Genomic DNA, 11,272 nt, shown 5'->3' on the forward strand with positions numbered 1-11,272 from the left:
GGATCTCTTCCAGTCAGTTGGCCAGGTAGTTGTCTTCCAGATTTCTTGACACAACTTGATGAGCATGCCCAGGGCAGCATGTGTTTTGCCTTTGTGTTGTAGTGCTGAAGAAGAATCTTGAACATACCATGAATTGACAAGAAAACAAATAGCTCTGTCTTGGAGAAGGTGAAACCGAGTCTGTCCTTGGAGGCTAGGATTTTGAAGCTCCATCTCACATACTTTGGACATGTGCCAGGAAAGAAGGACATCATGTTCAGTAGGGTTGATGGACAGTGCAGAAGAGGAAGACCCCAAATGAGATGGCTTGATACAGTAACTAGGGCAATGGGGATAGGTGTGTTGGAGGCAGTGAGACTGGCTTAGGACAGGGCAGGCTTCAGAGCTTTTGAACATAGGGTCACTGTGAATTGTAGGTGAAGCGACAGCGTATAACAATAACAAACAACAATCACAAGATATGTATATATGTAGAGCAACGATCTAGAACAAGGAGTGCATTGCAGAGAGGGCCTAGGAGAGGGTTGAAGGGAGGGGTAATAAAATGTACAACAATGACAAAAATTAATATAAAACCTTTGCAATGTTAAATATAAAAGATCAGCCATTGAAAACCTTTCTGCCTCATTCTATTTCTCCTCTCCTTTTAGAACCCTCACAATATGTACATTATTTTATTTCCCATGTTTCTAGTTATTTTTTGCTTTTCCTTTTTGTTAGCTTGTTTCCTTGGCTCTACCTTCTAGATTACTAATCCTCCCTTCAGGTTCCCTTCAGGTTGTTCTTAAATCACTCCATTGAGTTCTCATTTCAGTTGTTTTCTGTTTAAAATTTTCCTTTTAATAACTTTCAGTTTCCAGTGAAGTTCTACAACATGTCAATATTTTTTATTCTTTATTATTAATTTATCTTTTTTATAGCATATTCTTTCCATTTAATCTTCCCCCATTCATTCATTGTTACACATTTTCCTCCCTGCCCACCCCTCCCCGACAGTTCATTTTTCTCTTTGAAAAAACATTTCGTTCATTGTTATACAATGCCCTCTACCCCTCCCCAGTTCACAGTCCACTTTACTATGCATTTCTTTTTCTGTAATCTTGTCATGAAAATAATACCTAATCCTATATTCCTTTTAAAGAGAAGCTTTGAACTCCGTATTCAAAGCTTATAAGACTTACCTGGTCTGTGCCCCAATTTATATTTTGTTTCATCTTCTGGTATTTATTAATTTCATCTTATCTGTTACGCCTGATATTTTGTTGTTACTGAATGCCAGAATAGGAGGCTTTCAAACGTAAGTGATATCTTTTTCCAATTGGCTTGGCAGAGGAAGAGATCTCCTAAACCTAATCATCAGTTGGGCTATTTCAAAGCTGAGCTGTAGTCCTTGTAAGGGCTTGTCTCTTTCTAGTTTCTCCAGCTCCTGAGGTTGGTGCCACAGACTAAGCTCTGATTCATGGTGAGTTCAAGTAGAACACAATGAAACGTTAGGGGTTCTGGGACATTCTCCTGATCATTAACATGTTTGAGTCCACATTCAAAGTGTGCAGCATTTTTGAAGTCTAACTTGAAAGCTAAGGCAGGATGGTCTCTTTGCTAGATTCTGCATTCATTTTCCTCCTTCAGTCACCTATGGTACTGTTATGTACTGCAGAGATAGCATAGATTCATAGCTGACTCTCGAGCAGGTTTTCAGAGACAGTAAATGACACAGGAAGAGATTGCTCATCTTTCTCACACAGAGCATGAATTTAAACCACATGCCTTTGAGTCAACAGCACAACTCCTTACCACTAAACCCGCCAGAACTCCCTGGTTGAAGGTTAGTCTTACATTACTGTGCTTTTCTTCTCTGGGATTTTGGTTCTTTGAGCCACAGCCACTTGGCTAGGTCTCTGATGATTTCAAATAAACAGTTTCTAATTTTTTTCCCCTAGTGTCTCTTCTAAGAGTTCTTGGAAACACTATCGGTCTGAAAAGCTACTTTGACTTTAAAAGATGCATAAAAAGTAAAAAAAAAAAAAAATACTTTTTTATTTTCTGTGTTATCTGATGATTTTTCTCAAAATACAAGCTTTCTGATGTTAAAAATCTATTTTCCACTGTGCATTTGACTTATATCAAACCTCAATTCATTTATGTAGTTTGGTCCTCATTGAAGTTGAAAAAAAAAAAGAAAATGAAAATCCTGTCATTAGTAGCAGAAATGCTGGGAAGTTTCTGTTTATTCCTCATGGTAGAATTCATTTCTAAATCACTTGCTTCAGTGTGTTGGCTGCAAAATTATTAGGTTTAAGTGTTACAGGAACAGCAGATTCAGGGAGGCAGTCAATCTCCAGGCGACAGGGAGGGAGCACCTAGTCATTTCTTGTGCTGCTACTGTTCCTAATTTGTAGGTTTATTCACGCACTCGGGTGTAAGCCTTCAGGTATGTTCTCTAACTATGCATGAACTTTTTAACCAAGCATGAAGAATGGCCTTGAATTTAGCAAGTTCAAAGGGGGCAGGGTGTGGAAATGCAGTTTCTTTGAAACTAACCAAGCGCCAAGAAAGTGTCTCCCTGATATTTTTCCCGTGTCTTGCTCTCCCTCCCATTTTTCTGTGCTTTTTTATCTCTGTCAACCAACTTTCTTTAAATTATTTGTTCCCACAAGTGACAGAACTGGGTCAGTCTAAATTCCACACTGCAGATAAAAGTGCTCTTGTGCGAGCCAGAATCCCAGGTGCTTTCAATGGGACAGAATTAACATTCAAGGCTTCACTTGGCTAGATAGTGCTCCTCTTTGAGTGAGCAGGAAAATGAGAGTGTTTATTTATAGCTCTTTTTGAAAAGAGCAGTGTCCATTTCTGAGCAATCTTAAAAAAATTTTTTAACACGTCATTTTTTTCCCTTTTTTGAGACTAGTACTCTTTCCTAAATTAATATTGATTGTCAAATAAGGCACATGCATGAATTCAAATGTCAATGATAGGAGGAAATTATTTAATATAGAGTATAAGGAAAGTCTATTTTATTTACTCTGTCATATTCAAAGAATCTCTGGTTACCTAGTGGACAAAGAGTTGATCAAAAGCAGGTGGTTCGATTCTACCAGCTGCTTCTTGGGGAAAAGATATACAATCTCATTTGGGATGATTTGGTTTTGTTTGTTGTGTGTCTGTGAGTCAGAGTTGACTCATAGCTGACCCTCCAGTGGGTTTTCAGAGGCTGTAAATTACATGTGAGGAAATTTCTTCTCCTTCTCCCACAGAGCAGCTGGGGTAGCTTCTTCTTGTATGCCACCAAAGCTCCTTCTCGTATGATTTACAGCCTCAGAAAATCCACTGGAAGGTTTGCTATCAGTTGGCGAGATCCGGATAATATTAATATTGAATCTTTGTTGTATTCAAGTTACCTTTCTATAAGGCTTTGAAGGTTGCAAAGTAATTGTTCATCTCAAAGAACTTGACAGTGTAATAACATGAATCATAACATAACTGAAAAAATGCAGAAACAAAGAGTTGAAATGCAAAAGAGAAACATATTGTGTTTGTGTGGTAACATTAATGAAAGAAGTAGAAAGTAGAATTTGAACTGAATCTTATTTATGGGTCTGGTAAATTTTTACTGCAATTCTCTTAAGGGTTGTTTTTCCAGGGAGTATTTTCTGATGCCTCCTGAGGCATAGCTAACACCACAGTCTCAATCCTAAACATTTCCTTCATCTCTAAATATGTTCTCTGTTGTTGAATCTATACTCACTTGTTCACAGGTCCGTATCTTCCAACTCTAGTGTGAAAACCCTTTAAGGAGTCTCCAGTGCATGTCATGGAACTGCATAATTTGCTAATTACATAATTAATGCAAAGAATACAAAGAGAAGCAAATTAGGTTGCCAACCTGATCTACCTTGCAAGATAGCAAAAACCCTTGGATGATGCAAACGGTTAAACCCTCAACTACCCACTAAAATGTTGGTAATTAAGAGTCCATTCAGAGGCTCTAAAGAAAGGTTTGATGATCTGCTTCCAACACAGCCTTGAAAGCCCATTTTCTTGAAAGTGCATTTCAACTCTGCACACATCGGGTTGTCATGAGTCAGGGTTTGTGTTGGGGAATGTTGGGAAGGAAGGGAGGGCCTCTGGCCAGAACAGATCGCCTAAGCTCCAGAGAAGTGCAAGCCTCCCAATGGCCTTTAATACAGAGTAGAGAAAGTTCTCCTGTGTTTGGCCATACTGGCTTGAGAAAGCTCACCACCTGGGAGGATGGCTGCCACATCTGTTGAGCTGGGAGTAGTCTGCACAAGGCTGAGGTTCTCCAATCCAATCCACATGTCCCACATCTATAAGCCCACTCTAGCCTGTCTTCCTGTTTACTCGCTTGTATATAAGTGCTCTGCAGCCCCTAATACAATTGAGCTGGATTGACTCTCTGAACAGCTCCTGGAGTGGTTTGTCTCTGTTTTGCTTACTCCAATCAGGGTGTCACTGTTCATTGCTGGTGAACGGACAGAGACAGGTTTGGTATTTTAATTTAAGGCTGGAATCTCTAAAGAAGCTCACTAAATAAAATTACTTAGGGTTGGTTTTTGTTTGGTTTTTTTTTTTTTTTGGTTGTTGTGGTGGTTCATCATGAATACTTTTTGTTATGACATTAAACAACTATTTTAAACTTTGACAATAACTTCTTTTTCAAGGTTTCAAGGTTTGGTTTCAACAAGTTGTTTTATTCTGTATAGAAATGCACATAAGGATAAAAATGTGCCTAAGAGATGATTACAAGTGTATTTTTCAGACTTGTTGATTGCTGTCAAGTTGAGCATGACTCAAAGCGACCCTATGAACAGAAGGCCTGAAGTCTTTCTATAACTATCAACATTTATCAAAGTTCATAGAGTTTCTAGAGGCATGTTGTTTAGGAAGTGGATGCCACTTCTGTTTCCATTTTTCAGACTTAGGTGTTTTAAAATTTATTTTATTGTATTTCTTTGATGGACAATTATTTTTTTCTTCTTTTTTAAATTTTTTTTATTTTTTACTTTTTTTTAAATTATTATTGCATTTTATTAGTTTTAGTGAACTACAGAGATTTTAGTATACAGAGATTTTGGTTTTCATTCATTCATTGTTGCACTGTTTTCTCTACCCTCCTCCCCAATTCATTCTTCTCCCCCACCCCCCGAATGTCTGTTTTAATTGTCCAATTGCCACAGTGCTTGTCGAAGCCAGTTCTGATTAATCTCCTTTGTCAGTGTGTCCTTTGCCATTCCCTATCTCTCCTCCCTGAGAGAGACTTCACCCTGAGTCATAAGGAAAAGGGGATGGCGTGTTCTCTTAGCTACTTCCTGCTGAAAAGGGATGCTGTAGGTTTCAGGGTGAAGATCTTCTCTCACTACTCTAAAGGGCCCCTTTGGCAGTAGGAAACACATAGACTATTATGGAGGTTGATTTTGGAATTTAGATGCACTGTTATCAATTGTGCTTAGCCGTACATGTTCATATCCTTGAAAATGTATTATGGAAGTGTTGCAGCCTAGAAGATACAAATTTAACTAACAAGTTAAAAGTACATGAGTCAAAAATGAAAAAGCAATAATATTCCGAGTAGAAGTTCTAATAGTGGCACAAATCAAGTTACAGAGGGAAGGTGGTTCTTACAATAAAAGGCCCATAGACTAGCACTTTGTCTATCATAGTGTAGAGGTTAGGAACCACAAGATGTAGAGGCTCAGCTATGTTATTTATGGTTCTTAAGTCCTGGAGCAAATTCCATCAACCACTGGGTTGTTTTACAACTCGGAAGTTCGAATGCAAGGTAGAGGCAAAGTAAGGAACTGCTTATGAGGTTTTCCGTCCATTCCAACAACTAAGAAATAGTGAGAAGAGTTGAGACTTCAGAAGGCTTTTAGGACCAATTAGTAGGCTCTGTGTCCAGGAGAAAATGAATAAACTTACCAGTAATGTTAATGCTCACCCACAGCTCTTCTGGGAGGATCTAAATCATTGAAGCATCCTCCTTTGTTTCCAGCTGGGAGCTGGGGCCTGTCAGTCCTGTCTGCCACAAGGACCTGATGTGGGCCACCTTGGCCATGTGTCCTTCAGAGCCACACTTAAAGCAAGTGAGTGGGAGCTTCCTCTCTACTCCCTTGCCTATCTGTGGCTCTCATCTGTGACACTGTCTACTGAAGTGGCCCAGCTTTCCACAGTGGAAGCAATTCTGACCTCCTTTATTACCTTTGGGTGGCATTGGATGGACAATTATTTTATATAACCTTTCATTTACATTATATTTCTTGCAATCATTCATATACACTGTATTTCATACAACGAACCACTGTTGATCTACGCCGATTATCACCCCACTACACTGAATTTTTCCTATCCTTTCACCACCTCCACCCATCTGCCCACTAAATTTTGCTATCCCAGTGATCCTCATCCTTCATCCTTTTCCAGTTCTTTTGTAATATCTCCTTCCCCTTGTGGACAGTCATCCACATCTAACTAGTTGTGCTTCCATTTTCACAATAAGGGGTTATGCGATATTTGTCCTTAGTAGACTAAGTTAGTCCACTCAGAATAATGCTCTCTAGACTCTTCCATGTTATAAAATCATTGTTCCTTAGTGTTCTATAGTATTTAATTGTGTGAATATACCATAATTACTTGTAAGGCTTTTTAAAAATTATACATAAAATTTCAAACATTTGAAAAAGTAAATTCAATTAGCAAACATGCACCATCTACAAGGAACACTCATGTACCTATCTCTCAGCATCAACAATTAATTGTTAAGGCATGGCAATCATTTTATCTGCATCCTCACATTATCCTCCTTCTCCATTTTATTTATTTTATTAATTTTGAATCAAATTTGTTGCTTAGCGAACTTAATAAAAAGTACTGATGCTCAGAGATCCTAATGTAATGGTTTGGTACTGTTGTTGTTAAGTGCTATCAAGTCTCAGGCGACTCATAGCAACCCTATGAAGGAGAGTCCTCGACGCTTGGGTGCCTTTCATCCTCTCTCCAGGTTCATAGGGTTTCCCAATAGGCAAGCTATTATGGAAGTGGATGCCACTTCCTCCTTACAAAATGGTTTGGCACTAGAAAGCATATTTTTTAAAGTAATTATCATATGATTCTAATGTGTATCTGGTATTAAGAATTTGTGATCTAGAACAGGATGAACAAATGTTAAGATTCATTGTTAGTGTCAAGAAATGGCTATGTGTGGTGCAGTGAAATAAGTAATTATGGTCTTTCTAGCCATGGTCTTTGTTTTGTGATGTGAATATAATGTTAGTCTTTTTTGTGTGTTTGTGAAAGCATCCTGGAGTGAATAATCTGTTGTGTTAAGGAGATAGCCTCAGGGTGGAATGTATCTTGAATCTCTATCTTACAATGTATGACTCAAGATGTGTACTTAGTGCTCTCATAGCCCTGAAATCTGACATAAAGGAATGCTCTGAGAAGTTTCAATTCTTTTCTAGACATGGTTACTGACCTGATCGAGTTCCTTAGTCTCAGCCTGCAAACACTAAGCCCATTGTTCACATTTCCTACAACAGTGTGGATTGGCCTGATAAAATAAGTAAAAGGATGTAATGAATGTATTGTTAGGTGCCATTGAGTCGAGTACAACTCATAGTGGCCCTATGAACAACAGATCTGAACCCTGTCCTATATTTGCCATCCTCATAATTTCTGACATACTTGAGCCCATTGTAGGAGTCATTGTGTCAATCCATCTGGTTAACAGTCTTCTCTTTCACCAATCCTCCTCCTTTCCAATAAATGTATGAAAGTATGTTAGTGCAATTGGCTGAAAAGGTAATCATATCAGCTGTAGCTCAACAAAGACTAGCTAGTCACAGGGATGTGATAACTATCCTTCAGTCTAGAGTACAACTCCTTCATTCAGGGAGAAAAAGAAATCCATTTCTAGTCTTAGTTCCTCTCTTAAACCAATTTCTGGTAATACTTCATTTGCTTTGTCAAATCAGTTTTTTGACAATTTTTTAAATTAGTTTTTAAATTTCTTGATAAATTAGATGTAAAAATACATACATTTGACAAGCTAACATTTTTCAGGTGAAATCCATTTAGTGTTTAGTGACATCAATTACATTAATAATCTTATGCAATCAAATACTCCTATTTAGTTATTTTGTATATCTTTTATTTATTTTGTGTTTTGAGGCTGAAATCTAGTTTGAAAGTCACCTGCAGGAGCCAGGTTCTACAGAAGCTTGTTGGCTGGGACTGTTGAGCATTAGGGTGGAGTGTTGATTCACTAAGGGTAGTAAGATGATGTGATTTGGCCGCCTACTTAAAAACCCTTTTCTTTGGTAGTATGGGGCTGGAATTCAGCATTGCTGTACAGAGGTAACTATTGGTTGCTGTGATGCTAAACTCTTTGACATTGATGTGCCAAATGTGATAATGTTAACCATGGTGTGAAGTGTTTGGTGGAGCTTCCCCATTAAAACAAGCTTGGAAGCAGGAGTGGCATCCACTTCCAAAATGGCTTGCCTCTGAAAACTCTATGAACATGGAGAAATGACCAAAGTTATACAAGTGTCCAGGTCTTTCGTTCATAGGGTCACTATGAGTTGTCTATGAGTTGACGGCACTTAACAACATTTTAGTTTGAATAATCATAGATTGATTTGGTATTTATTTATGTCACCAACCTGGTCAATATTAGAATATACGTTGTTGTTTATAAAATATGCAATCTTTTAAAAATTTTAGCCACAATAGCACAATGGAAATAGAATGAAGACACTTGAAGAGGAATGATCATTATTAATGTGTTTTTCATTTTTTAGGAACTGTTAATTCCAAAATAGCAAAAAAATAAGAGAAATGTTTTCATTGCATTTGTTTCCATATATAACCTCATAGCTCTCTGAAAATATTTCAGAAACACATCCTTTAAATGTAGTTTTGCTTTTAGTATACAAAGTAACAAATGTTTCTTAACTATATATCATATGAAAATTTAAATTATGCCTTCTGGGTTCTTTCAGGTATTTTTTTAAAAGTGTTTAAAATTTTTCACGAGTTTTTCATGACTGATTAAGTATTTAAGCAATATCATGGCCTTGGTATCTTGTCAGGAATCAAGGATAAAGAAATTAAACTTTTGTATTATGCCATTCATGCTTTCAAACTGACAAGGAAAAAGAAAATCAGATGTATGTGATGAGTGAGACAAAAAGAGATTTCTTACACCCTGCAGCTGTGTCTTTAGACGTACATAGAGCTTTGCTTCCTTTCCTTTTAATCAGCAAGGTTTTCTCAGTAATGTAAAGTATACTTTAAAAAGCCATATTTTTTCAGCCCAAACATCATTTCCAAATCCATGCTTCCAGAGTTTTGAAACCTTTAGATGAAAATAGTGTGACGACAGGTATTTTGTTAAAACATAAAGTATTTGGGTGCAAATGCTTCTGTTTGAAATTCTTCTCCAAATAAGACCACGGCCTTCTCCACATGAGGGCGATTTTCAATCTAAGAAAGCAATTTTTATTCTAGGAGATATAGGATCGTTTTATACTGAATGACAAATGCAATACCATTGCTTCTTCTTTTACAAAGTTTAAAGTAAATGTAAATAACAGTTAAAGGGCATCATCTATGGCTCTCATTGGGCAAAAGAATGACTTGAAATAAGAGTTGGTGATAAACTGTAGCACAGAATCATATAAAGGAGTCTATCTTGGGTCACATCTTGTGGATTATATTTCCTCTACATTAGAAAAAAAATGGGATAAAAAAATTATATTAGAAGATTAATGGATTCAAGAGAGGTCTAGTAGCATAGTCCACGCAGAGTTACAATTTTGGCCCAAAAGCCACACCTTTCTGGTGGTTCAAATCTACCAAATTTTCCACAGGAGAAAGATAGACAAGATAGATGTAATTTATAAACTTAGGAAACCCAGTGGTGAATCAGTTATGGTCAGGTTCCAACTCAACAAGAGATATAAACTTAAAGGTAGTGTTTTTAATTATACTATGCACTAAGATTAACAACACACTATATTAATCAGAAGCCTCAGGTCAACATAATATAAATGCTAATCTAGTTACATGAATCCATAACGTCTGATATCATCAGCTCTATTCATGCCTCAGTTCCCCAATTTCTCTATGGTCTTTTGGGTTTGGTGAAAAGATTTGTTAGAAGGTCCTACAGCGACTCAGACCTATCAGGAGAATGACTTACATGATTGCAGGTATGTAGGAAAGTTTTTTTCCACAGGCTGGATGATTAAACACAGTCACAATGCTGCTCCTGTGTTCGTGTTTTTACATTGTCACGAGCCTTGAGCCTTAATTAATCACTCATAGATATATTACAAAAGCCAATGATAATTTATTGATCCATTAATTAATTAATTCATAGTAATAATGGCAATTTATTTACATTGCAATTCATAAATTTATCACAACACCTTAATTCATAGTAAGCATTAACAATTAACTGAAATTTATGTACATTGAAACTATTAAGTTTGTATTAACATATTTCATAGCATAGTGGAAACACTCACCCCTGAAAAAGCCCAACTTGTTTCCTTGGTCTTCAAAGCCACTGGTGCGGTCGGGGTCCTTGGCTGGTTCAGCAGTTCACAGCCACCAGTGTGGCCAGGGTGAGCAGCTCACAACCACCAGTGTGTCCTGGGTCCACAGCTCACAGTCATTGCTATGGCCTGGGTCTGCAGTCACGGCCATCGGTGTGGTGAGAGTCTTCAACTATCTCAGCAGCTCATATCCATTGGTGTGGCCAGAGTCCTTGGCTCTGAAAAAGAGCCTTAGGGTCATTAGTGTTCAGCTGGTTGTCCTTAACAGAAATGCAGAGAGAGCGTGTAGGCATAGCCAAAGTTTCTCTCCTTTGGCTTCCCTGGTTTACATTATGGTGAGGCAAATGAGGCATGCTGGGACATGTTGAATAGCAATATGGGTTTGACCAATCATGTTCAATATAAGTTATGTTTCCTTGGCAAAATAGGCAGTAATAAGTTAAATTCCCTTATCAGGGATTTACACATGTTGAGGCCAGGGGGGCTTTATAGGCATGTTCTATACCAGATACAGTCCCTTATCAACATGGGCAGTAACGAGTCATAATCCCTTATAAAGTGTTTACACCTGTTGTGGCCAGTGGGGCCCTAAGACCTCCTACCCCTGTTTGGTCATGTTTGGGTATATCAAACTGTTTAGTATATTTTTCACAAAATTCTTAACATATTTTCTAACACATAACAACAAATTCTTA

The sequence above is a fragment of the Elephantulus edwardii genome, unplaced genomic scaffold, assembly GCF_000299155.1.
Source record: "Elephantulus edwardii isolate Elephantulus edwardi_28Jun2011 unplaced genomic scaffold, EleEdw1.0 scaffold00039, whole genome shotgun sequence".
NCBI classification, from domain to species: Eukaryota; Metazoa; Chordata; class Mammalia; order Macroscelidea; family Macroscelididae; genus Elephantulus; species Elephantulus edwardii.